Genomic DNA, 24160 nt, shown 5'->3' on the forward strand with positions numbered 1-24160 from the left:
CTCTTTTGGGCTATGACTCTGTGAGCTGACTAGGCAAGTATGATTAACCCCATAAACCTACAGGCAAGTGACTTGCCCACGGTCATACTGCTAGAGAAAGGGAAAGATAGCACTCAAGGGATCTCATCCTTAACTCCAGAGATCTTTCCACTGTTCCATACCCAGTGGGCATGTTCCTTCCCCCATGTGCTCTGGATTTTAGGAGGGTGTAGTTGGAAGCAGCCCGTAGATGCTACTCTTGAGTGACAGGAGACAAATAATAAAAGCACTAACATTGGCTGGAAGTTTCCTGTGCTTTACATGCATTTTTTTCATTTAATTCCCACAAAACCGGATGTAATAAGTAGTATTATTGTTCCGTTTTATAGACGAGAAAACTGGATTACAGAGAGGTTGAGAACAGCGGTCCTTAGCGAAAGTACTCCTTGCCTAGCTCAAGCTGACATTCCTGAGTCCAGAATGCCTGATGGGAGGTGTCATTTGCTCCAGTTATAACTTGGGAATTTGCGTCATGGCATCAAATGTTCCTCTCTCTCTCAATTCCTACTTTACAGGCAGAAGTACCCCAGTCCTCATCTCTCGAAATCAGATAAGAAAATTGTACTCAGATTTAACATTTCCTCCAGACAAACTGTGGAAACCACGAAGTGTACAATTTAGTAATAATACCAACAATCTTACCTTATATAATCTAGGATTTAAAAGCTCCGGAGTCCGTACAACTGAATTCAAGTCCCTCCAATTATTGGTTGTTTGACCTTGGCAAGTCAACTTCTTTATTATCTGTTTTTCTCATCTATAAAATGGAACAATAATAATAATAATCACTTCAAGTTTTGCAGGGATTAAATGAGAAAACGCAGGTAAAGCACAGGAAAGCTTCTAGAAAATGTTAGGGCTAGTGTTATTATACCTTTCAGCATATACTCTCCTGGCAGGGCTCGGGCTCCCAGCTGCCTGTGTATGTTTTAAAGGACTCCATTGAAAACATACGTGCTGTGTTCACCAGCCCCACCCCCTTTTTCTTTTCTTTTCTTTTTTTTCCTTCAGGGAGGAGAAATGAAACCAGATGCTATAAGGCCAGGGGAAAAATCCCAGGAAAGTCTTGTTTTCAGTTAATTTTGTATATCTTATTGGCACAGTTTATGTCTTTCTCTTCATCCCCTTTGCGCCTCCATTGCCTTCATCTGCAAACAGTGCCTTCTAAAGGCAGTGGGAGCTGGGAGGTCTCCTCTGGGTTTCCAGGTCCAGACTGGGGTAGATTCCGTGTCCTTGGAGAGCAGCTTCCTTTTCTGTGAGGCTTGGAAATATCTCAGTCTCTTGGGCTTCACACAGTCTCAGGTTCCTTCCTTCAGATTCTCTGAGACTCCTTTGGGGGCAAGGAACCGGCCGCCCCCCCCCCGCCCCGGTCCCATCTTCCCCTCCCCCAAACACCCACTTCCTTTATAGCAGCTGCAGCTGCTGGGTCAGCCTGGGAGCTCCAGCCCTCCCCACACCCCTTTCCCCCAGGTAAAAATAAATAAAATGTCAGTGAGCTGATTGCTTTTTGGATTGCACCTCACCTCTTTCTTCCTGTTTTGAGCTTTCTGGTTTCTTAGTGGGAACTACAAACCTTGCCTGGACTGTGGTGTGGGTGTGATTTCCTTCTTCCTGGCTCCTGTCCCATTCTTCCCCCACTCCCTCCTTTCCTGGCTTGACTCTCTTGTCTTTCTAATTGGGATTTCTCACCAGCAAAGGGTTTCCATCTTCTCCAAAATTAGTAAGTGTCTGGAAAGGATGGTGGAACTAAGTTTTCTGTAACCCAGCAATTGGAGCTAAGAAATGGAGACTTCTAATTTATCTTTTACCCAAGACTCACTATGTGACCATGGGCCGTTCTCAGTGACAATGCCATTTGGCCTGTGGAAGGGGATATTAGCCACCCTCAAGTTACCCCAAATCAGCTTACAGAAAGTGTGCTTGCTTGCTCTACAAATACACCTTCAAGACAAATCCCTTAATCTTTACCAACCCCACCAAGCCCCTTCACATAAATAGAGAATGTGAACAAAAACAGTAAAAACAAAAACAATATATATATATATACATATATATATATATGTATGTATGTATGTATGTATATATATATATATATATATATATATGTATATATATATATATATATATATATATATATATATATATATATATAGGGACAAGGGGGCAGCTTCCCCATATAGAAATTCTGGAGCTACCACTGTCCATCCACTTTAGATGCTACTCTGTTTCTCAAGACTGCAAAACCATACCAACTTTTAACATCTTTGGAATGGACTGTGATGTTTGTAGAATTTACCTGGTATATAGGTCCCAGACTGTGGCCTGGACATATCAATCAGGATAACAGCCTCTGTGGTGCCCTTGCAGTTCTGTTTGTAATCCTTATAAAACTGTACTCCATAAAACAGTTAACAAGCATTGATTGAAATCCTTATGCAGTGTAGAACCCCATTCTATTCACCTGAAGTGCTCTGGGCCTCCTCAGGTGGACCTGGAATGCATTAAAGGCACTGAGGCAGTGTGAAGGGGCAAAAGGGCAGCTGGAGACAGGCTTAGAAATGTAAAGCAAGTTGTTTTAGGGCAACGTGGCTGAATAGCTGGGGGCCACTAAGGGAGGAGAGGTAAAGTGCTACTTGTCTAAGCAGAGCTGAGGGCCTGAAACCTGTGTGCCTCTCTCCTCTTGGGAGCAGAACTGAGAAAGTTAGAGAATGTGAGTCTAATTTTTAGTTCCTGTCTTAAAGGAATTTATGTTTAGGGATGAGAAAAGTGTACACAGATGTATAATGGTTAAGAACATGGCCCTGGTGCCAGGCCACATGAATTCAACCAGATCTTCCACTAACCAGCCAGGTGACCTTGGGCCAGTCGTTTCCTCCTCTGACTCATTGTATCCTCATTTGGAATGGGGAGGCAATAGTTGTATCTACTTCATGTGGACAGTGAAACAAGCTCATACCTGTAAAGTACCTGGCACATAGTGAGTGCTCAACTGATGTCAGCTACTGTTTATTCAGTGCTTACTAATTGCCACGCTTTGTGCTACATGGTTTCCATGCATTGTGTCCTTTACTTCTTACAACTATCCTATGATGCAGAAACTATTATTATCCCCCATTTCCCAGATGAGGAAACTGAGGCTAAGAGCAGTTAAGAGGATGATTATAATTGAGTGTAGAAGGTGCTATAATAGACAGGTGCAATAGGAATACAAAGATGGACGTGTCTAACCCCTCCTGGGGAAATCTGGGGAAGGCATCACAGAAGAGAGCTCATACAGGGTTGGCTTTGAAGGATAAACAAGGATTCACCAAGAGGGGCAGAGAGTATGCAAAGGTGAATGCATGGGAGTTGAGCATAGCTGGAGTGCAGATGTGGGCAAGGTGGGTATCAGCAGGAAATAGACCTGAAGGTTGACTGAGACCCGTTTGTGCCTGCCACACTGAGGAGTTTGGACTTTACACTCGAGAGAATCATCAAAGACGTGGAAAGGCTGCATACAGGGAGGGAATTTAAGCTAGTGATAATGAGGGTCTGTACTAACATAGTAGCAGTGTGAATACAGAGATAAGTTCAATTGCAATGTAGCCTCTACTCTCACCTCAAGGGCCTCACAATATAGTGCAGAAGACAGTTCCCAAATCAAAGGCAAACCAACGGTTCCAATACAATGTGGTATGCTCAGTGGGAGAGCCCCACACACAGGGCTCTAGAGAAGTACAGAGAAAGAACATTGTTCAGGGGTGAGGGGAGGTCAGAAAAGGCTACTCATAAAAAGAACTTCTGGAACTAAGTCTTGAAGGGTGGAAAGAATTATCCAAGCAAAGAAAAGACAGGAGTAGTGTCATTCCAGTCGTAGGAGTAACACAGCAAGGGTGCAGAGATAGGCAACAGCATGGAATGTGGGAGGACCGACCGGTATTTCAGTATAGATGGAGCAGAGAGTGCATCAAAGGTGAGGGGTAGGAGCGGTAGGGTATGGGGTTAGGGAAAAATGCAGAGGCCAAGTTGAGGAGATTTTATGTGCCATGCCAAGGAGTTTGAACTCAATCTAGTAGGTGAAAGGGAGTCATGGAAGTAATTTATTTTATTTCTTTTAAATTTTATTTTATTAAAGTATAGTTGTTTTACAGTGTTGTGTTAAGTTCTGCTGTATACCAAAGTGATTCAGTTATATATATATATATATATATATATATATATATATATATATATATTCTTTTTCATATTCTTTTCCATTATAGTTTATTACAGGATATTGAATATAGTTCCCTGTGCTATACAGTAGGACCTTGTTTATCCATTCTATAATAGTCTGCATCTGCTAACCCCAAACTTCCACTCCATCCCTCTCCCTACCCTCGCCCCTTGGCAACCACAAGTCTGTTCTATATGTCTGTGAATCTGTTTCTGTTTCATAGATAAGTTCATTTGTGTCATATTTTAGATTCCACATATAAGTGATATCAGATGGTATTTATCTTTCTCTTTCTGATTTATTTAACTTAGTATGATAATTTCTAGGTCCATCCATGTTGCTGCAAATGGCATTATTTCATTCTTTTTTATGGCTGAGTACTATTCCATTGTGTATATGTACCACATCTTCTTTATCCATTCATCTGTCGATGGACATTAGGTCACTTCAGCGTCTTGGCTATTGTAAATAGTGCTGCTATGAGCATCAGGGTGCATGTATCTTTTCGAATTATAGTTTCCTCCGGATATACACCCAGGAGTGGGATTGCTGGATCATATGGTAGTTCTATTTTTAGTTTTTTAAGGAACATCCATACTGTTTTCCACAGTGGCTGTACCAATTTACATTCCCACCAACAGTGTAGGAGGTTTCCCTTTCATTGAAGTAATTTAATTAAGGGCCTACCAGAGGTACTGATGCACCTATTAGACTAGTGGTAGTGTGGAGGCTGGGATTGGAGGGGTTGAGATTAAAAGAGGCAAGACCAGAAGCAGGAAAACCTGGTAGGAAATTATTGTAACAATTCACACTAGAGATGATGACTGACTCAACCAAAGTGAGGCAGGTGTGATAGAGAGGAGGGGAGTGATGGGGGAATTAAAAGTGGCAGGACTTGGTGGCTGATTTGATATGGTGGTTGATGGAAAAGGAGTTAAGCAGGATTCTCAGGTTTGTGGCCTTAATGATGAGTGAATTTTGGTTTCACCAACCAAGAGTGGAGAGCAGAATCTGGAAGAAAAATGATGAGATTAATTTTGGACATCTTGAGTTCCAGATGGTTGTGGGGTATCCAAGTGAAAATGTCCACTGGAAATTTTTTGATATATGAGTCTAGAGCTCCAGGGAGATGTCAAGGCAGGAGATTTAGGTTTGGAAAGCATCAGAATATGGATGATGGTAAAAGTCATCAGAGGGGATGAGATCACCAGAGAGAGGATGTATAGTGAAAATAGAGGAGGGCCAAAGATAAAAACTTTTTGGACTATCAGTATTCAATGGGCAGACAGAGCAGAGGGTTCAGGAAAGTTTGGTGCTTACCCTGGACTATATGTTTTAGGAACCGTGGGGTTGAATGAGAAACCCCAACATGGTAGCCCCAATTTTTCCTTCTTGGAACTTTCTAAAACCTTTTTTGTGGCCTATATGATTAAGGATCTTAACAAATTTTAGGACTGCATATTTTTCAACTTCTAATGTAGTAACTTCTTCTGAATATTGTTGCAAATTGCTTTGCAAAAATGTTCATTACAAAGTTTTCCGAGTTCCTTAACTAAAAACCTCTATACGCAGAAATATTCTATTTATTTTCTTTGTCTCATTTACCTAAATGCTTTGAAGTACCACATCCCTTTGACTCAGAAAGAGTTGCTTCCTCTTAGTTTTAACCTAGGTAAAGCACCAAGCACCAAGCACAGTGCTTAGCAACATAGCAGGTGGCCAAAACAATTCAAGTGGCATTACCTGAATTCATTGTTTTTACCTAAATATGCACACACTATCCTGTAACTACACACACACACACACCATGAAAGTAAGTTAGGTCTTTCTAAAATAGTGATGGTTCAACTTCAATCTTGCCCTTCAGGTTTTTGTTTTAATTTTTTCATACTGAAAGGCATATTAGAAAAAGAAAAAAAAAGTCAGTATGTAGATTCCAGGGGCTGTTTCCCTTTAGATTATTACAGCATGTTAAAAACTGATCACAGTTGATATACAGCAGCTTGCCTGAGTCTCTGCAACATGCCTCAAATGCAAAAATCCTTGGTGATGGACGATTGTGGGTAAAAACATACATGCATCAGATTTCTTCTCTGATAGCTTCCAGACCCCATTTTAGTGGGTTTGGCTCTCAAGGCAAACTCCAGCACAGGAGTAGCACTCAGTCATTCCCCCCCCCGCCACTTGGCCTCCATTCAGCGGGCGGGCCTGACTAGCTGCTTACATCCTCTCCCTCCTAAAGGAGAAGGGAAGTTAGAGATCTCCCTGGTGAGTACTGAGCTGCCATCTGTGCATAGGGTTTTACAGGGGAGAACCAAGCGACTCTGCTTTCTCTCAACATAATTGTAATAAATCTCTGCAAAGACTCTGTTTGGATTACCTCAGAGAGAGAGAGAGAGAGAGAGAGAGAGAGAGAGAGAGAGAGAGAGCAGAGAAGAGTGAAGAGAGAGTGGAGAGATACAGAGAGAGAGAAGAAACAGAAAAAAGAGGAAAAAGAGGAGGGAGGAGGAGAGAGTAAGAGGAAGGGAAGAGAGGATGCATTGCCATTGCCATGCACTACTTTCCTGTGTGTGCTCTGTATTTTTAATAGTTAATACCCACATGTGTCCTAAATCCCACGAAGATATTTTCTTCCCAATGACTAGTGGTAACAATCTAATCCAAACGTGACCCCTGATTTGTTCATGAGGGGAAGATAGAGTCTTTTGTTTCCTACATACCTGTTTTTTTTTAAGTACAGTGTTGAGTTTGAAAATAGAAATCAAAAAACCAAAACTCTAGCCCATGTTACAATAACCCACTCCTCCTTACAGCCCCCTACAAAACTGCTGCCCTTTGCTGCTCCACAGGTAAGCTGTGCTCTCATCCAAGGTGGAGCCTTCATCAATCAGCTGAGGGTTGTTGTCCCCTGGCCAGGCTATAGCTACCACACAAACATCAGCCTTCATCACCACCAAGTCTCCGCTGCTGTTGACACTTTCTTAACCTCTGTCTCCAGGAGATGAAGGTAAGGGAATTTTTTTTTCAGCCTTTGGCTCAAAAAGAAAAGAAAAAGAAAGAAAGGTAAGATAAAGGAAAAGAGAAAAGGAGAGAAAGAAAAAAAAAAGAAAACCTCTGTAACAGTTGTCCCCAGGCTCCACGCCTAGCTCATGTGGCTTTCCCTGCTTCTCGCCTCAGAAATTCATTAAACAAGTGATGGATTTTTTTGAGCCACAGCCTTCCCATTCTCTACTCTGGGGTCAGGAGAGTATATGATATGATGGAGAGAGGACAGGAAGTAGAACGGGATCACCCTGGGTTCTCATTCCAGGACCTAGCACAGTGTCTGGCCCACAGTACCAAATCAACTCTCTTTCTTGTATTTGAGTACCCTGTAGCAATGCCAACATTCCTGGGCTGTATATTTTTCTATCGTTATGTGGTGCCAGTAACATCTCATTGGGAATCTACTTTTCTCAAAGGTGTTTGGCTATGAGGGAAACAGATTCCAACTGACAAAGTGTTGCTTCACACACACATATGGACACACACTTGTACACATACAATGGGGTAAACAACCCAAACCTAAAAAAAGGTATACTACTCCCTATTCTACAAAAACCCTCAGTTCCTCATCCAAATGTAACTGTGGACCCACTGTTAAGCATTCCTTATGTCACAGGTAAGATTCACTGGGGAGAGGAGGTTGGTCCAAGTTGCTCCTGGTTTGCACAGGGTGCTGAGGTAGAGGGTCCTTGGTAGTTTAGGGTTGGAGGCATCAGGCCTTGGGCTCTCATGGGGATAATAGCCTTGAAAACAGGTAAGATGAGAGGATGGGAAAGATCACCTGCTTTATAGTCTTGCCTCCTTTGGGGTGTGACTCAGATCATGGAATGGAATTGTCCAGTCAAAGGAAAATCTGAGGTCCAGAAAAGGAAGGACTTTGTCCAAGGTCACACACACACACACACACACACACACACACACACACACACACACACACACACCCATTTAGAGGCAGAGCTGGAATGTCAGCCCCTAGGCCTCCAGCTTCCCAGGACAGTGCTCTTAATTCCCCAGCACCGCCACCAGTCGAACAAACCAGGCTAGGACCTCTGCTTCTGGCACCTTCCACTGCTACTCTATTCCCTGTGTCTGGACTGTGAGCCTTACAGATGTCTTGGGTCCCTAAAAGAGAGTTTTTTTGTTTTTATTTTCTCCTTTTAGTGGAGACACGATAGATAGAGTTTGGAGGTCTAGAGAGACAGTTTTCACTCTAAACTGATCTGGAACACCTGAGATGATTGTTAAACACGTCAATCTTTCCTAGCTGTTACTGAATCTTAGTGAATTCTCTCTACCCCTTCGAGAAAGTTATACCACTTAACGGATTTTTTTTTGTGTTTACATGATGACTTTCCTTCCAGTGCAGCCCTAAATCTGAAGGGAAAGCACTGTCTTTTTTTTATTATTATAATGTTTCTGTTTGATTATAACATTCATAAACATTTCTTGGCAAAAGTGAATATTATGGAAGAATATTAGGAAAAATATAAATCAACAGTTGTTCTTAAAGTAGACATATATGTATGTATAACTGAATCACTTTACTGTACACCTGAAGCTAACACAATAGTGTAAATCAACTCTACTTCCATTAGAAAGAAAAAAGAAGAAACAAAAACCACAAAACCTTTTGCCAACTGTCAAAGAAATCCCTTTTCTAGACACAAGAGGGAGCTTTTAGCTAAAATGAAAATAAAGGCAGTTTAATTCAGGCTCTACTGTCTTTATTTTCTTTCCACTAAAAAATTTAAATTTGTGATCTTTGAAAACACATTAGGTAACTGATCATGGATTTGTATAATGATAGAGCTGACAGGCTCCTGAACCACTGCGACCAGTCTTCAGTAGTTGATATGGTTGTCTATTCCTTTCTTTAAAGGTTCTCCTTCCTTGGCTCCTGAGACACAACTCTGTCCCTGGCTCTGCTCATAAGTTTTTGACCATTTCTCTCTCTTTGCTCTCCCCTTTGGTGTGGAAGCTTTCCTGATCCCCCCAGCCCTCCTGTCTTCTCATTCTGCAACATATACACGCACACTTTCCTTGACTGACCTCATCCATCCCCGTGGTTTCAATTCCCCTCATATGAAGTGCTCGATAAATGTTAGCTGCTACTATTACTAGACACTCAATTCTAGTCATTCCAAATTCCCTGATGTCACCAAAACCAGCCAGGAACTTTGATGCTTCTCTGCCTTTGTGAATGCTGTTTCTCCTGCCTGGAATGCTCTATCTTAAGTAAGTTCTTCACCTATTAAACTCTTATTTATCTTTCGAGACCTAGCTTAAATGTCACCCACTGTTTGAAGCCTTCCTCATTACCAGGGGCCATTTTCTCCTCTGTGGTATCGTGTACATATTGTTATTATTGCACAAGTTGTAGTACAGTTACATTTGTAGTGTAACCGATGTGTCTGTTTCCTCCATTAGACTCTTAATAGGGATAGGGGCTTGTCTGCTTTCTCCTGGTATCACCAGAGTCTAGCACATTTGCCACATACTAGGTACTCAATAAATGTTTTCCAAACTGAAAATTAAAATAGCTAATCAAACCATCTGTCTTTACAGATGAAGAAACTGAAGCTCAAGGAGGTGATGGGACTTTTTAGATGAGATTACACTTTGGATCCCAGTGGGCCAGGGGGCCTTTCTTCTTGTGCCTGAAAAGGATAGGCAAAAAATGACCTCAGAATACAAGTGCAGCAGTAGAACTTAGATTAAATCAGATCCTTCAGTTTCTCTACCTTGTAACAAAATATCATGAGAGAGAATCCAAAACCCTGGGACTGAATTAAGCATGTAACATGTATCAAAACTCCCACTAGTTTCTGATCTTAGGATGTTGGTTAAGAATTTCATTTTCATTTATTATCCCACTTTAGCTACCTAGTCAGCAGGATCTGCAAGTGACTGAAGAGTGTAGGGTCCAATATTGATGTGCCCTTGATGGCAATAATACTGTAAGTCAAATGGACTGGATGCTAATCCTTGCTTTACTAATAACTTCTTAGTTAAGTTACCTGAACTTTCAGCAACTATTTTCACATCCATACAAGAGGGTGTGGATCAGATGATCTCTAAAACCTAACAAACTCCCCATGATTGTGACTATGACATGATCCTTCATAGACAATGACACTCTTATTTTTAGAGCTTCCTAGAGAAAGGATATATTTCCCTCAGGAACGCCTTTAGTTTTCTTACGTCTCTAGGTTAATAAATGATTATGGAAATACCTGATTGGACTAGCATTTGTAGATTACAAATTACTTTCACATGCAGCATTTCAGTTTGTGAAACCCCTGTGAGGAAAATAGGCTGATTGTTATACCAATTCTGCAGATAATAGTGATGATGATGATAAGAGCTAATATTTTAGTGACTGTGCTATATGTTGTTCTTAGAACTCTGCATGTACTACCATCTTAAGTTATGCTAGATGAGGATTCTAAAGCTCCATAAGATTAAGTGACCAAAGTTGTTAATGACAGAACCAGGACTTGAATCCTAATTGGCTGTAATTTCTATATTCTATACCAATTGCTCATCTTCCTGCAATATACAGTTTCACGTATTTTTTGCACCATGGAAATAAATGAATGATCATCATTTTTTATGATAGCCCTTCACAACTGGGAGCTACTTCTCTTTATCCTTTTAACTTTCTCTTCTCTTCTGAATGACTTACATTTCTGGTCACAGAGCCGGAACTGGCTCACATCATCTCGCAAGAGCTAATTCTGTGCACCTCTTCCTGACTCCCCATTCAGTGCTATCATCACTTTGATGGCTTGAAATAGCCCACAGCAAGAGATTTTTATACCATTGGAATATGTAGATGCTACAAATAGAGACCACTTTCCCTGCTGGAGAGCCAGTTGTTAAAATTTAGCAACACATGTCTGGTTCTGGAAGAAAGAGAGAAATGCCTCAACCTTGTTTTGGGTTCCATTGAGTAGAGTGGTCATTTGTATTTGAACAAAGATAGCAGTGTATACCACAGCATCTTTCTTAGTCTAGAGAAAGAGAGGAGTTATTCTTCCTTTGAGATGCCTTAGCTATATTTCCAGATATCCCTAGACTTGAAGAGATCCTATAGAGCCAAGAAACAATTTACTGCTCCAAACTGTTACTGTTTACCTTTCTGTTGAATCCTGAAAACTGCCAAGGTGGAGGCTCTGATCCACTGTGGAACTGGCAAAGATTTTTAGATAACCTGCTTTAAGCAACTTATATTGGTTAAGGTAATGCCTGTTTTTTTTTTTTTTTTTTTTGCGGTACGCGGGCCTCTCACTGTTGTGGCCTCTCCTGTTGCGGAGCACAGGCTCCAGACGCGCAGGCCCAGCAGCCATGGCTCACGGGCCCAGCCACTCCACAGCATGTGGGATCCTCCCGGACCGAGGCATGAACCCGTGTCCCCTGCATCGGCAGGCGGACTCTCAACCACTGTGCCACCTGAGAAGCCCAATGCCTGGGTTTCTTGATGGCCAGTTCATAACTCTTGTCACCCATCACTGTACTTGTACAAGGCATGATTTGGAAATGTTTGCAATATGTATTGATAGTCAGTGGTATATGGACAAAACTTACATTGTATAAATAATCATTCTGAGGATGTTTACTTAGTGTTCAGACTATTCAGTCATCAGAGTCCTTGCATATCCAACTGTTATACGTACTCACATTTAAGGATAAATTTGTGCTCTTTATAACATTTTGGAGATGGAACAATCTGTCATTCTCTTGAGGACAAGGATGATGAAAGTTCTGATTTGATAGTGCACAGTGCTGACCACAGAAGTACCTCATAAAGTCCAGCTGAATGAATTATGTTCATTTTAGTGAACTCGACTTCAGATTCCTCCCCCAAACTAGTCTAGAGTACTCCCTGGAAACCAAAAGGTCTGGATCCCCCAAGGTAGACTCAATTCCAAAATCTCTGTCTGGCTCTAAGTCCTTACAACAGAAAATGTGCCCTACTTTTTGGTTCATGAAAATACCATCAATGCATACACTGAGAGTGGGACTGTTTTGCTGGAAGAGGAGAAGACAATTCATCATTATTTATACATTTCATTAAGGTATTATTTGGGGGAGCTGCTGTGTGGTCTGGATGAGTGAGGCAAAGCTCTTGAGCTGGACTGATGGAGACGTGAGGGAAACCAGAAAAAGTTGCTCAAGCTCAGGCCTCAGGCAGGCCTCTTCTCAGAAGTTCACCCTGAGGAGCTGTGTCTGTGGCCCACTCCCCAGGACCTGCATGTCTAGCCATGTGTGTGTCCTGAGGGTAGGGCCACCTGTTGCACACAGCACGGACAGTATCCATGAGGCCCCTCCCTCCAAACCCAGCTCTCTATTGCCATTGCCACAGTTCCTGAGCAGGTTTTCCTCAGGGCCTTGTCTGGGCCTAAGGCTCTGGAGAGGCCAGACAACTTAGCCTCTGGAAGCAGAAGAAGCCTAATCAGGAGTGCTTGTGAAAACTAGTTGAGGAAAATATCAAGGGCAGGCTCAGAACGTGATTGATGGAAGGAAAATTGAGTAGAATTCCCCTCTCTGGGAATTTCTGCAAGGGAAGGGGCATGAAAACAGAACATTCAGGAAGAATCAAACAGTAGGGTGGAAGGTCAGGTGTGTTTGGTTGAAGAATAGCTGAACTAAACCCCCTCCCCTGAATGTTTCTCTGAAAGTGGAGGAATGAGGACAGAACTTTCTGGAAAAGAGCTATGTGATAAAAGGCAGAGTTTATCAGAGGCTATTTCTGGATAGGGAGACTGATTATCCATTATGAGCATGACTCTCAAGGTTCTAAATAGACAGTGGACCAACTCCTGTTTTATGTGGGTTTTCTTTCATACATCAAAGCTGGCATTCTTCAGCTCTTTCTGATTATAAGCCACATTATGTGACAGGCTTCTTTGTACTATCTTGCTCTGCTTCCGCTTGTCCTTTCTCTCTTTGTATTTTACAATATGGACTCTTTACATTCAATCCCAAGGCTAGAGTGTGTCAGCCTCAGACAATCTTTAAACCAGATAGTCAAGTAATTTATAGATGCCAAGTTGAAGAATCTTGTATTTTTATGAGGTGGAGAGGTGAAATAGAGTGCTAACTAGAGTGGAAAGAGCAAGAATGGTACAAGAAAAGGGCAAGGCTTGAGGTTGTGACTGGGCAAAGAAACAGACAAAACCCCAAAGCCCAGGGGAAAGCTTAGGCTCTAGGTGAGCGCTGAAATTAATTCCAGTGATATTGAGGATGGATGAGGTAGCTTTGGGGTCTGGCTAATATACTTAAATGCTTATCTGAAGGAAGAGAGGATTAAGAAGTTATTGCCAAAATTACATCCAGCAATGTTAGTTTCCCTACTAGTTGTCTGGGTTGTCCGATTCATCGAAGTAAATGCGTATTTGAGGGAGGAGGGGGAAATCCATCATCACCAAAATTAATCCAAATGATATTGGATTCTGTATGAATGACAGGCTTCATTTTATTGCACTTTGCAGATATTGCGCTTTTCACAAATTGAAGATCTGTGGCAACCCTGCATCAAACAAGTCTATAGGCACCATTTTTCCAATAGCATTTGCTCATTTTGTGTCTCTGTATCATATTTTGGTAATGTTCACATTTTATCTCAAACTTTTTCATTATTATTATACTTGTATGCTGATCTGTGATCAGTAGTCTTTCATTTCACTATTGTCATCGCCTTGGGGCACCACGAATCGTGCTCATATAAAACAGCAAACTTAATAAGTGTTGTGTGTGTTCTGACTGCCCCATTAACTGGTCATTGCCCCATCTCTCTCCCTCTCCTTGGGCCTCCCTATTACCTGAGACTCTAGGTGTGTCTGAGACACAACAATATTGAAATTAGGCCAATTAATGACCCTACAATGGCCTCTAAGTGTTCAAGTGAAAGGAACAGTCGCCCGTCTCTCACTTTAAATCAAAAGCTAGAAATTTTGATTAAGCTTAGTGAAGAAGGCATGTCAAAAGCCAAGCTAGGCCAAAATCTAGGCCTCTTGTGCCAAACAGTTAGCCAAGTTATGAATGTAAAGAAAAAGTTCTTGAAGGAAATTAAAAGTGCTGCTCCAGTGAACACACAAACGATAAGAAAGTGAAACAGCCTTATTGTTGATATGGAGAAAGCTTTAGTGGTATAGATAGACGATCAAACCAGCCACAACATTCCCTTAAGCCAAAGCTTAATCCAGAGCAAGGCCCTAACTCTCTTCGATCCTATGAAGGCTGAGAGATGTGGGGAAGCTGTAGAAGAAAAGTTTGAAGGTAGCAGAGGTTGTTTCATGAAGTTTAGGGAAAGAAGCTGTCTCCATAATATAAAAGTACAGGGTAAATCAGCAAGTGCTGGTGTAGAAGCTGCAGCAAGTTATCCAGAAGACCTAGCTAAGATAATTCATGAAGGTGGCTATACTAAACAACAGATTTTCAATGTAGATGAAACAGCCTTCTATTGAAAGAAGATGCCATCTAGGACTTTCAGAGCTAGAGAGGAGAAGTCAACGCCTGGCTTCAAAGCTTCAAAGGACAGGCTGACTCTTATTAGGGGCTAATGCAACTGGGGACCTTTAGTTGAAGCCAATGCTCATGTACCATTCTGAAAATCCTAGGGCCCTTCAGAATTATGCTAAATTGACTCTGCCTGTGCTCTATAAATGGAACAATAAAGCCCTGATGACAGCACATCTGTTTAGAGCATGGTTTACTGAATATCTTAAGCCCATTATTGAGGCCTATTGCTCAGAAAAGAAGATGCCTTTCAAAGTATTACTGCTTATTGACAATACACCTGGTCACCCAAGAGCTCTGATAGAGATGTACAATGAGATCAATGTTGTTCCCATGCCTACTAACACATGAGTTTTCAACCTATAGATCAAGGAGTCATTTCAACTTTCAAGTTTTATTGTTTAAAAAATATATTTTGTAAGGTTATAGCTACCATAGACAGTGATTTCTCTGATGGATCTGGGCAAAGTAAATTGAAAATCTTCTGGAAAGTGTTCACCAATCTAGATGTCATGAAGAACATTCATGATTCAAGGTAAGAGGTCAAAATATAAAAATAAACAGGAGTTTGGAAGAAGTTGATTCTGACACTCATGGATGACTTAGAGGGGTTCAAGACTTAGTGGAGGAAGTAACCACAGATGTGGTGGAAATAGCAAGAGAACTAGAATTAAGGTTGCAGCCTTAAGATGTGACTGAATTGCTGCAATCTCATGATAAAACTTCAATGGATGAGGAGTTGCTTCTTATGGATGAGCAATGCAAGTGGTTCCTTGAGATGAAATCTACTCCTAATGAAGATGCTCTGAAGATTTTGAAATGATAATAAAGGATTTACAATATTACATAAACTTAGTTGATAAAGCAGCAGCAGGGTTAGAGAGGATTGACTCTAATTTTTTTTTTCTTTTGTGGTACGCGGGCCTCTCACTACTGTGGCCTCTCCAGTTGCGGAGCACAGGCTCCGGACGTGCAGGCTCAGTGGCCATGGCTCACGGACCCAGCCGCTCCGCGGCATGTGGGATCCTCCCGGACCGGGGCACGAACCCGTGTCCCCTGCATCGGCAGGCGGACTCTCAACCACTGTGCCACCAGGGAAGCCCTGACTCTAATTTTGAAAGAAGTTCTACTCTGGGTAAAATACCATCAAACAGCATTGCATGCTACAGAGAAATCATTCATGAAAGGAAGAATTGGTCAATGCAGCAAACTTCATTGTTGTCTTCTTTCCTTCCCTCCCTTCCTTCTTTCCCGTCCTTCCTTCCTTCCTTCCCTCCTTCCTTCCTATAGATTAAAATGCTTTATTCACTTTTATCAGAATTTTATTTATTTTTTATTGAAGTATAGTTGATTTATTATATTAGTTTCAGGTCTATAACATAGTTATTTGTTATTTTTACATATTATACTCCATTAAAAGTTATTATAAGATAATGGCTATAATTCCCTGTGCTATACAATATATCTTTGTTGCTTATCTATTATATATATAGTAGTTTGCGTTTCTTAATCCCATACCCCTGGTTTGGGATTAACCACTGGTAACCACTAGCTTGTCCTCTATATCTGTGAGTCTGTTTCTGTTTTGTTATATACATCCATTTGTTTCATTTTTTAGATTCCACATATAAGTGATATCATACAGTATTTGTCTTTCTCTGTCTGACATTTTGTTAAGCAGAATACTTTCTAGGTCTATCCATGTTGTTGGAAATGGCAGTATTTCATGCTTTTTATGGCTGAGTAATATTCCACTGTATATGTATACCACATTTTTTTTAATTCATTCATCTGTTGATGGATGCTTAGGTTGCTTCCATTTGTCTGTTGTAAATAATACTGCTGTGAAGATTGGGGTGTATGTATCTTTTTGAATTAGTGTTTTTGCTTTTTTCTGGATATATACATAGGACTGGAATTGCTGGATCATTTGGTAGTTCTTTTTTAAATTTTTTGTGGAACCTCCATACCGTTTTCCATAATGGCTGCATCAATTTACATTCCCACCAGCAGTGTACTAGGGTTCCCTTTTCACCACATCCTCACCAACATTTGTTAACTGTAGACTTTTTGATGACCATCATTCTTACAGGTATGAGGTGATATCTCATTGTGGTTTTGGTTTGAATTTCTCTAATGATTAGTGATGTTGAACACCTTTTCATGTGACTGTTAGCCATCTATCTGTATGTCTTCCTTGGAAAAATGTCACTTAGGTCTTCTACCCATTTTTTAATTGGTTTGTTTAGTTTTTTGATATTGAGCTATATGAGTTTTTTATGTATTTTGGATATCAACCCTTTTTTGGTCATATTGTTTGCAAATATTTTTCCCATTCTGTAGGTTGTCTTTTCATTTTGTTGATGGTTTCCTTTGCTGTGCAAAATGTTTCAAGTTTGATTAGGTATCATTTGTTTATTTTTGTTTTTATTTCTTTTGCCTTAGGAGGCAGATCAAAAAAATTGCTATAATTTATGTTAAAAAGTGTTCTGCCTTTGTTTCAGGTTTCATATTTAGGTCTTTAATCCATTTTTAGTTTATTTTTGTATATGGTGTGAGGAAATGTTCTAATCACATTATTTTACATGTAGCTGTTGAGTTTTTGCCAGCACCGCTTATTGAAGACACTGTCTTTTCTCCATTGTATATTCTTGCCTCCTTTGTCATAGATTAATTGACCATAGCTGTGTGGCTTTATTTCTGGGCTCTCTATTCTTTTCCATTGATCTATGTGTCTGTTTTTGTGCTAGTACCACACTGTTTTGATTACTATAACTTTGTAGTATAGTCTGAAGTCAGAAGCATGATAACCTCCAGTTTTGTTCTTTTTTCTCAAGATTACTTTGGCTACTTGGGGTCTTTTGAAGTTCCATATAAACTTTAGGATTATTTATTCTAGTTCTGTGAAAAATGTAATGGGTATTTTGATAGGGGGTGCTTTATTTATTTTTTTAATTTAATTTTTATTGAAGTATAGTCAATTTAAAATGTGTTAGTTTCTGTTGTACAGAAAAGTGATTCATATATATATATATATATATATATATATATATATATATATATATTCTTTTTCACATTCTTTTCCATTATGGTTTGTTACAGGATATTGAATATAGTTCCCTGTGCTATACAGTTGTTTCTCCATTCTATATATAATAGTTTGCATCTGCCAGTCCCAAACTCCCAATCCACCCCTTCCCCACCAACCTCCCCCTTGGCAACTACAAGTCTTTTCTCTATGTCTGTGAATCTATTTCTGTTTTGTAAATCAGTTTATTTGTGTCATATTTTATATTACACATATAAGTGATATCATATGGTATTTGTCTTTCTCTTTCTGACTTACTTCACTTAGTATGATAATCTCTAGGTCCATCCATGTTGCTGCAAATGGCATTATTTCATTCTTTTTTATGGCTGAGTAGTATTCCATTGTGTGTGTGTGTGTGTGTGTGTGTGTGTGTGTGTGTGTACCACATCTTTGTCCATTCATCTGTCAGTAGGGACTGCTTTAAATTTGTAGATTGCTTTGGGTAGTATGGCCATTTTAACAATATCAATTCTTCTAACCCAAGAACATGGGATATCTTTCCATTTCTTTGTATAATTTTCAAATTCCTTCATTAATCTTCTATAGTTTTCAGAATATAGGTCATTCACCTCTTTGGGTAAGTTTATTCCTAGGTATTTTATTCTTTTTGATGTGATTTTAGTGTTGTTTTATTTTATTTTATTTTATTTTTTTGCAGTACACGGGCCTCTCACTGTTGTGGTCTCTCCCATTGTGGAGTACAGGCTCCGGACATGCAGGCTCAGTGGCCATGGCTCACGGGCCTAGCCACTCTGTGGCATGTAGGATCTTCCCAGACCGGGGCACGAACCTGCGTCCCCTGCATTCACAGGCGGACTCTCAACCACTGAGCCACCAGGGAAGCCCCAGTGTTGTTTTATTTTAAGAAATAGCCACAGCCACCCCAAACTTTACCAGCCACCACCCTTATCAGTCAGCAGCCATCAACATCCAGGCAAGACCCTCCATCAGCAAAAAGATTTTGACTCACTGAAGTCTCAGATGATGGTTACTATTTCTTATCAGTAAAGTATTTTTAATTAAGTTATGCATATTTTTAGACATAATGCTATTATGTACTTAATAAACTGCAGTATAGTGTAAACATAGCTTTTATATGCACTGGGAAACCAAAAAATTTGTGTGGTTCACTTTATTGCAATATTTGCTTTGTTGTGGTAGTCTGGAACCAAACCCATAATATCTCCAAGATATGCCTGTATTCATGGGGTCCAATTCATGTAAGTAACCCCTTCTCTGAAGAGGGAGAAGAAAAAAGTCACTTCTCAAACTATATGAGGTTATGTTTGTTTCTAGGCTAGTATTTGTGTTGTTTAATCCTTATAAGTAAATGCTAATCTGAGAGAGGAGGGGAACAAATTCTAATACCAAAATTAATTCTGGTGATATAGGATCCTGGGCAAGTTAGTTATAGGGCTTGATCAATTGTAAGTAAGTGCTGATTTGAAGGAAGAGAAGAAAAAGTGTCATCCCAAATGAATTGCAGTGGCATTTGTTTCTAGACTAGTTATTAATGTTGTCTGATCCATATGAGTAAATGCTTATCTGAAGAAAGGGGGGGAATACATGGCCAGCTAAGCTGTATTATATACAACTAGCTTATCAAGAAAAACTTTGTGGATGTGACTGGCATTGGTTTTTGTCCCCAAGTGCAAATTTGGTGAAGAAAAATAATTAAGGGCATGAGAGATTCTCCTAGTATGAGGAAAATACCGGAGTGTGGTAGAAGCAAGCTGTAATAGAAGTAGTGGTAGTCTTGCCTCAGAGTCAGCAGGAAACTCTAGAATCCTGACAATAGGTTATCCTGTGTCATGGTGGAAAAGAAAATGGACAGCTATAGTGGGCCAGAAACTCCAGCTACAATGGTAGTAGACAAAAAATCTGTCAGTGGATAGGAAATTCCAACTATAATAGTAATCAAATCTGGTTTCTTAGTGGAAAGGAAAGTGTGCAACTGCATACCCATGGTATCTTGATTATGGATGAGCAGCCAGAAATCTTACTGTGGAAAGGAATGTGGGCAACTAGTAGAGGGCAAAGAATTCCAGGTAGTCCGGAATCATTGATCTTCAAATGAGTAGGTCTTCAAGTGAGTAGAAATGTGTGCAGAGAGTGGCCAGCCAACCACAATCCACAAGGTCAACAACATAGAAGCAGAGATCTTGACGACTGGACCACTGGAATTTTGAGAGAAGTGCCAGTGAGCGGCAGAACCCTCCACCTCCGTTCCCAGTTAAGAGCAGCAACAGAAGGATCAGAATCTGAATTGCAATCTGAAGGCTTTCTTCAGATGGGTAAGACATTGAAAAGGAAGTTGAATTTATTATACTAATTTTAGTGAGCATTTGGAGGGAATTAGGAATTGTGTTTTGTTTTGAGTGATATACTCCCATGATATGGCAGTTGCCATTAACTAAAGGAGGGTATTCAGAGTGTGGCCCATCATGCCACGCTCTGGACTTCTCTCATGGTGGTAGGTGGATGGGTTTGGAACGCTATTAATGCCAATTAGTGGTTAATAAGCATTTTCAATCCAGAGATTTTTCTTATTAGGAGCAGTTTTACATCCCATACTTTTCTAGAAATGACAATGCTAAGCGTAATTTGAATGTAAACAATTATTACCGGAGGTTAAGAAGAGGGTAAAAATCTGGCCCTGAAATTTATCTGAAACAGAATTCTGGTTTAACATGTTTTTCCCTCCCCACTCCTACTTCTTAGGTGAGTATTCCAGTATATAGCAAATCAACGCTTTTCCAGCTCTTTAGAGAACAATCTATCTCCAAAACTGTGCTAGAAAAACAATCTTAGAAATAGTAGCTCCTTGGAACACCTGTAATTGTATATTTAGCTAAAACTTGTATTGAAAGTATTTCTTAAAGTGCTAATATATTATTTCTTATTTCTCTTGAAGCATTTTTCAACTACAGTTAACTCGTTGTGAAGAGATTTTAAGCTTTATCATCTAACTCCATAGAGAGATAATACTACTCAAAATCAATTTATTAAAAACTTAGAGATATAGAGCTTCAAGAAAATTTTGGTATCACTCATCTTCTGAAGAGACAGGCTCAAAGTTTTAAGTGATGCAATTTAACGTGTAGCTGGGGCAACCCCAAATCTTGCTTCCAGGTAAATACTCCTCCCTTTATCCATATGGTTGAACTTTAAAGTACAGCTATAACACTGCAAACCTAAAATTTCGTAAGATATTATAAAACTTCCAGACACAGTTGTTGATTTTGTTAGCTTTGGTCTTCTGCAAGCAATTGTGTTAATTGGCAGTATTTGGCTGAGTCCTTGTGCACACTGTTTTCTTAAACAGTTCTCTGTTGCTCGTTTGTTGCAAACATGGGGAAACCCCACTTACAACAGAAATAATGGAAGTGATGAGACTTCTCATAGACAAGAGCAGGAGAATGTGTTTTATGGTGTTCTCCTTTTCCCTATCCCTCCCGCTCTCCTTTCCTTTTCCCTTCTTCCCTCCTCTCCTCCCTCCCGTTCCCTCCTCCTTCTCCTCCTCTTCCTCTTCCTCTTTCTCCTATTTTTTGCTGCAAGAGTCTGCATAAACCCTAAGTTTTTCTTTATCTCCTAAGCAACTAGACCATTCTAGACCTGCCCTACTGTGTAAAATTCTCTGTATTTGGACTGGCTATTAATGCTTTAATGCTGTAACATAAAATCTACATGAAGCAATATATAGTATATTTTTAAAAATAGTTTTTTAGTATAAAATCTAACAGATATAATAAACTCCATAAAATAAATGTATAGGTCAACCAGTTTTTATGAGGCAAACAACATTATAACCACCACCACTAGGTTAAAAAATAGAATTTTGCCGTCTACCTACCCTACCCACAACCCCTTTCCTCTTCTCAAAGGTAATCACGGTCCTGACCTTTATACTAATCATTTCTTTATTTTCTTTATAAGTTTATCAGACAAATGTTCATTCCTAAGCACTAGTTTAGTTATGTTTCCCACTCTCCCATAAGTCTCCTTTAATCTAGAGACTGTCCTCCTTTTTCTTTGTAATTTGTTTGTTGAAGAAATGGTGTTCTTTTTCTCCAGAGTTTCCCACAGTCTTGATTTCACTTGATGACATTCTCTGTTGCAGTTTAATATGTTTCTCAGTCCTGAATTTCCTGTAGATTAGTGGTTGGTTCTACAGGATGGATCAGATTTGGGTTTATTTATTTTTTTCTTTTGACTTCTTAGGTGGTGGTGTGTTCTGTTTGGAGGTACATAATGTTGATTTCCTCTCTTTCCTGTCATTTTAGCTGCCACTAATGATCAATGCCATCAGGCTTTAGGTTGATCATATTTCTAGATGTTTTGGTTGTCAGAAGCTCATTCTCTAAAATAAGGAGAGAATTGTGGGGACAATATTCCCTGAATTCTCACATGTGGAAACATTTGTTTGTAGCCTTTCTTTTTTTTTTTTTTTTTCTTTTTGCTGTACGCGGGCCTCTCACTGTTGTGGCCTCTCCCGTTGCGGAGCACGGGCTCTGGACGCGCAGGCTCAGCGGCCATGGCTCACGGGCCCAGCCGCTCCGTGGCATGTGGGATCTTCCTGGACTGGGGCACGAACCCGTGTCCCCTGCATCGGCAGGTGGACTCTCAACCACTGCGCCACCAGGGAAGCCCCTGTAGCCTTTCTATTTGAAACTCAGACTGGGTATAAAATCTTTGGCTCATCTTTTCTTTTCTTTTCTTGAGTATATTAACTATGCTATTCTCTTTCCTGCTGGCATAATGATTTGTTGTCAAAGTCTGACAACAATCTGGCTTTCTCTCCTTTATGAGCAATTTTGTTCTTTTACTGACTTTTTTCTCCTTAGAGTCTAGTAATTTTACTTGAATATGTCTCATTGCTTTGACTGGGTCAATTTCCTTTTTTACTATGCAGTTTCAAATCCTATTTCAGATACATTTTCATGAATTATACTTTTTTGAAATTGTTCTGTTTCCTTCCTTTGATTTTCTTCTTTGAGGATTGAGAGCCTGTGAAAAGTGAAACAATTTTGAACAGCTGCTTGAGGGGCATCAACACAGGGATGAGCAGAATAAGAAATGCCTATCAGTATTTAGGGCTGAACTGAGATTAAATGGCATTCATTTGTAGTGGAGCCAACTTTGTATTGCAGAACTCAGCAGATACAAACAAAACAGATGTTTGGGTATGGTGACAAGGCAGTTAGCATGGAAAGGTAAGGGACTGAGGGATTCTAGGATGCTACTTAAAGTATAGCTGAAATAGTTATCAACAAATTCATTGCACAAATAAGTAAAAAATGTGAAGGTATTTCTGGAAGAGTTTCAATTTGTTACTATTTTATTTTAAATAAAGGAAAAGTAAATGTATAGCTAAGTGTGGGTTAATTCTTACCTACTTGTAAGAATGTTCATAATACATTAGCAAGTCAGAAAAAGAAATCTTGATAAACCATCTGTCATGATTTCTGGTTTGAAAAAAAAAATAGTCCATATCTGTATGTTGTCAGCCAGGCCACAAAAATAGTCACACGTGGATTTTTGTATCACAGTAATAATGTCAATGAAAACAGTGCCTGGAAGTGAGGACTTTTTAGTTGGAAATTCCTTCTTCTCAGTCACATTGGCAGATGTCTTAAAAACATTATTTCTATTAAATTTTAGGTCTGTGGCTCTGAAAGTATCACTTACTTAGAAAATGAGCAAAGTTGATCTTTGTTCATAGGCTACATTTCTGAAGTGGGGATCCTTCAGTTTCTGGGTATTTTCTACTCTTACACTCAGCTTGAGGTAATACTAGACAAAGTTGTAATGTTAGAAAAGTGTATTGGATTTTGGCCTCTCTTTTCCTCATAGAAGTGGTAAAAGGGCCCCTTGGTCAAATACCTTTTTACTCTCCTTTAAGATTCCCAGTGTTCCTCTTGTCACATCTGACACCACTGATGCCTATTGATTGATTGGCTTTCTTCGTCACTTTCCACTAGGTGCCTGTTAAATAAGAGCAATGTAAGGAGTTAAGATGCTGATGTCATCTCAGATAAAAATGTTTATGTCCACATGGTCTTGCTCTGAATGTCAGAGGAGGGAGGAGGAAGCTAGATATACATCAAATCTCATCCATATATCCAAAGGAATTCTGCAGTCAACTTCAGAATCTCACATGAAGTTTTATTACTTCCAGCCACCCACTCTTGTTCTTTCTGTTACTACAAAGTCCATTTTTTCTTGAGCCTCTCCCTTGCAATTGTCCAGGCAGTAGTTATTTCTTGCTT

At 39.9% G+C, this 24160-nt stretch overlaps 1 pseudogene; it reads left to right on the plus strand.

Annotated features, from left to right (window-relative positions):
- The first annotated feature begins 14166 nt into the window (after window positions 1-14166).
- Window positions 14167-23841, plus strand: LOC132481542 (tigger transposable element-derived protein 1-like; annotated as a pseudogene).
- The last annotated feature ends 319 nt before the right edge of the window (window positions 23842-24160 follow it).

Source organism: Mesoplodon densirostris, chromosome X, assembly GCF_025265405.1.
Source record: "Mesoplodon densirostris isolate mMesDen1 chromosome X, mMesDen1 primary haplotype, whole genome shotgun sequence".
Classification (NCBI taxonomy): Eukaryota; Metazoa; Chordata; class Mammalia; order Artiodactyla; family Ziphiidae; genus Mesoplodon; species Mesoplodon densirostris.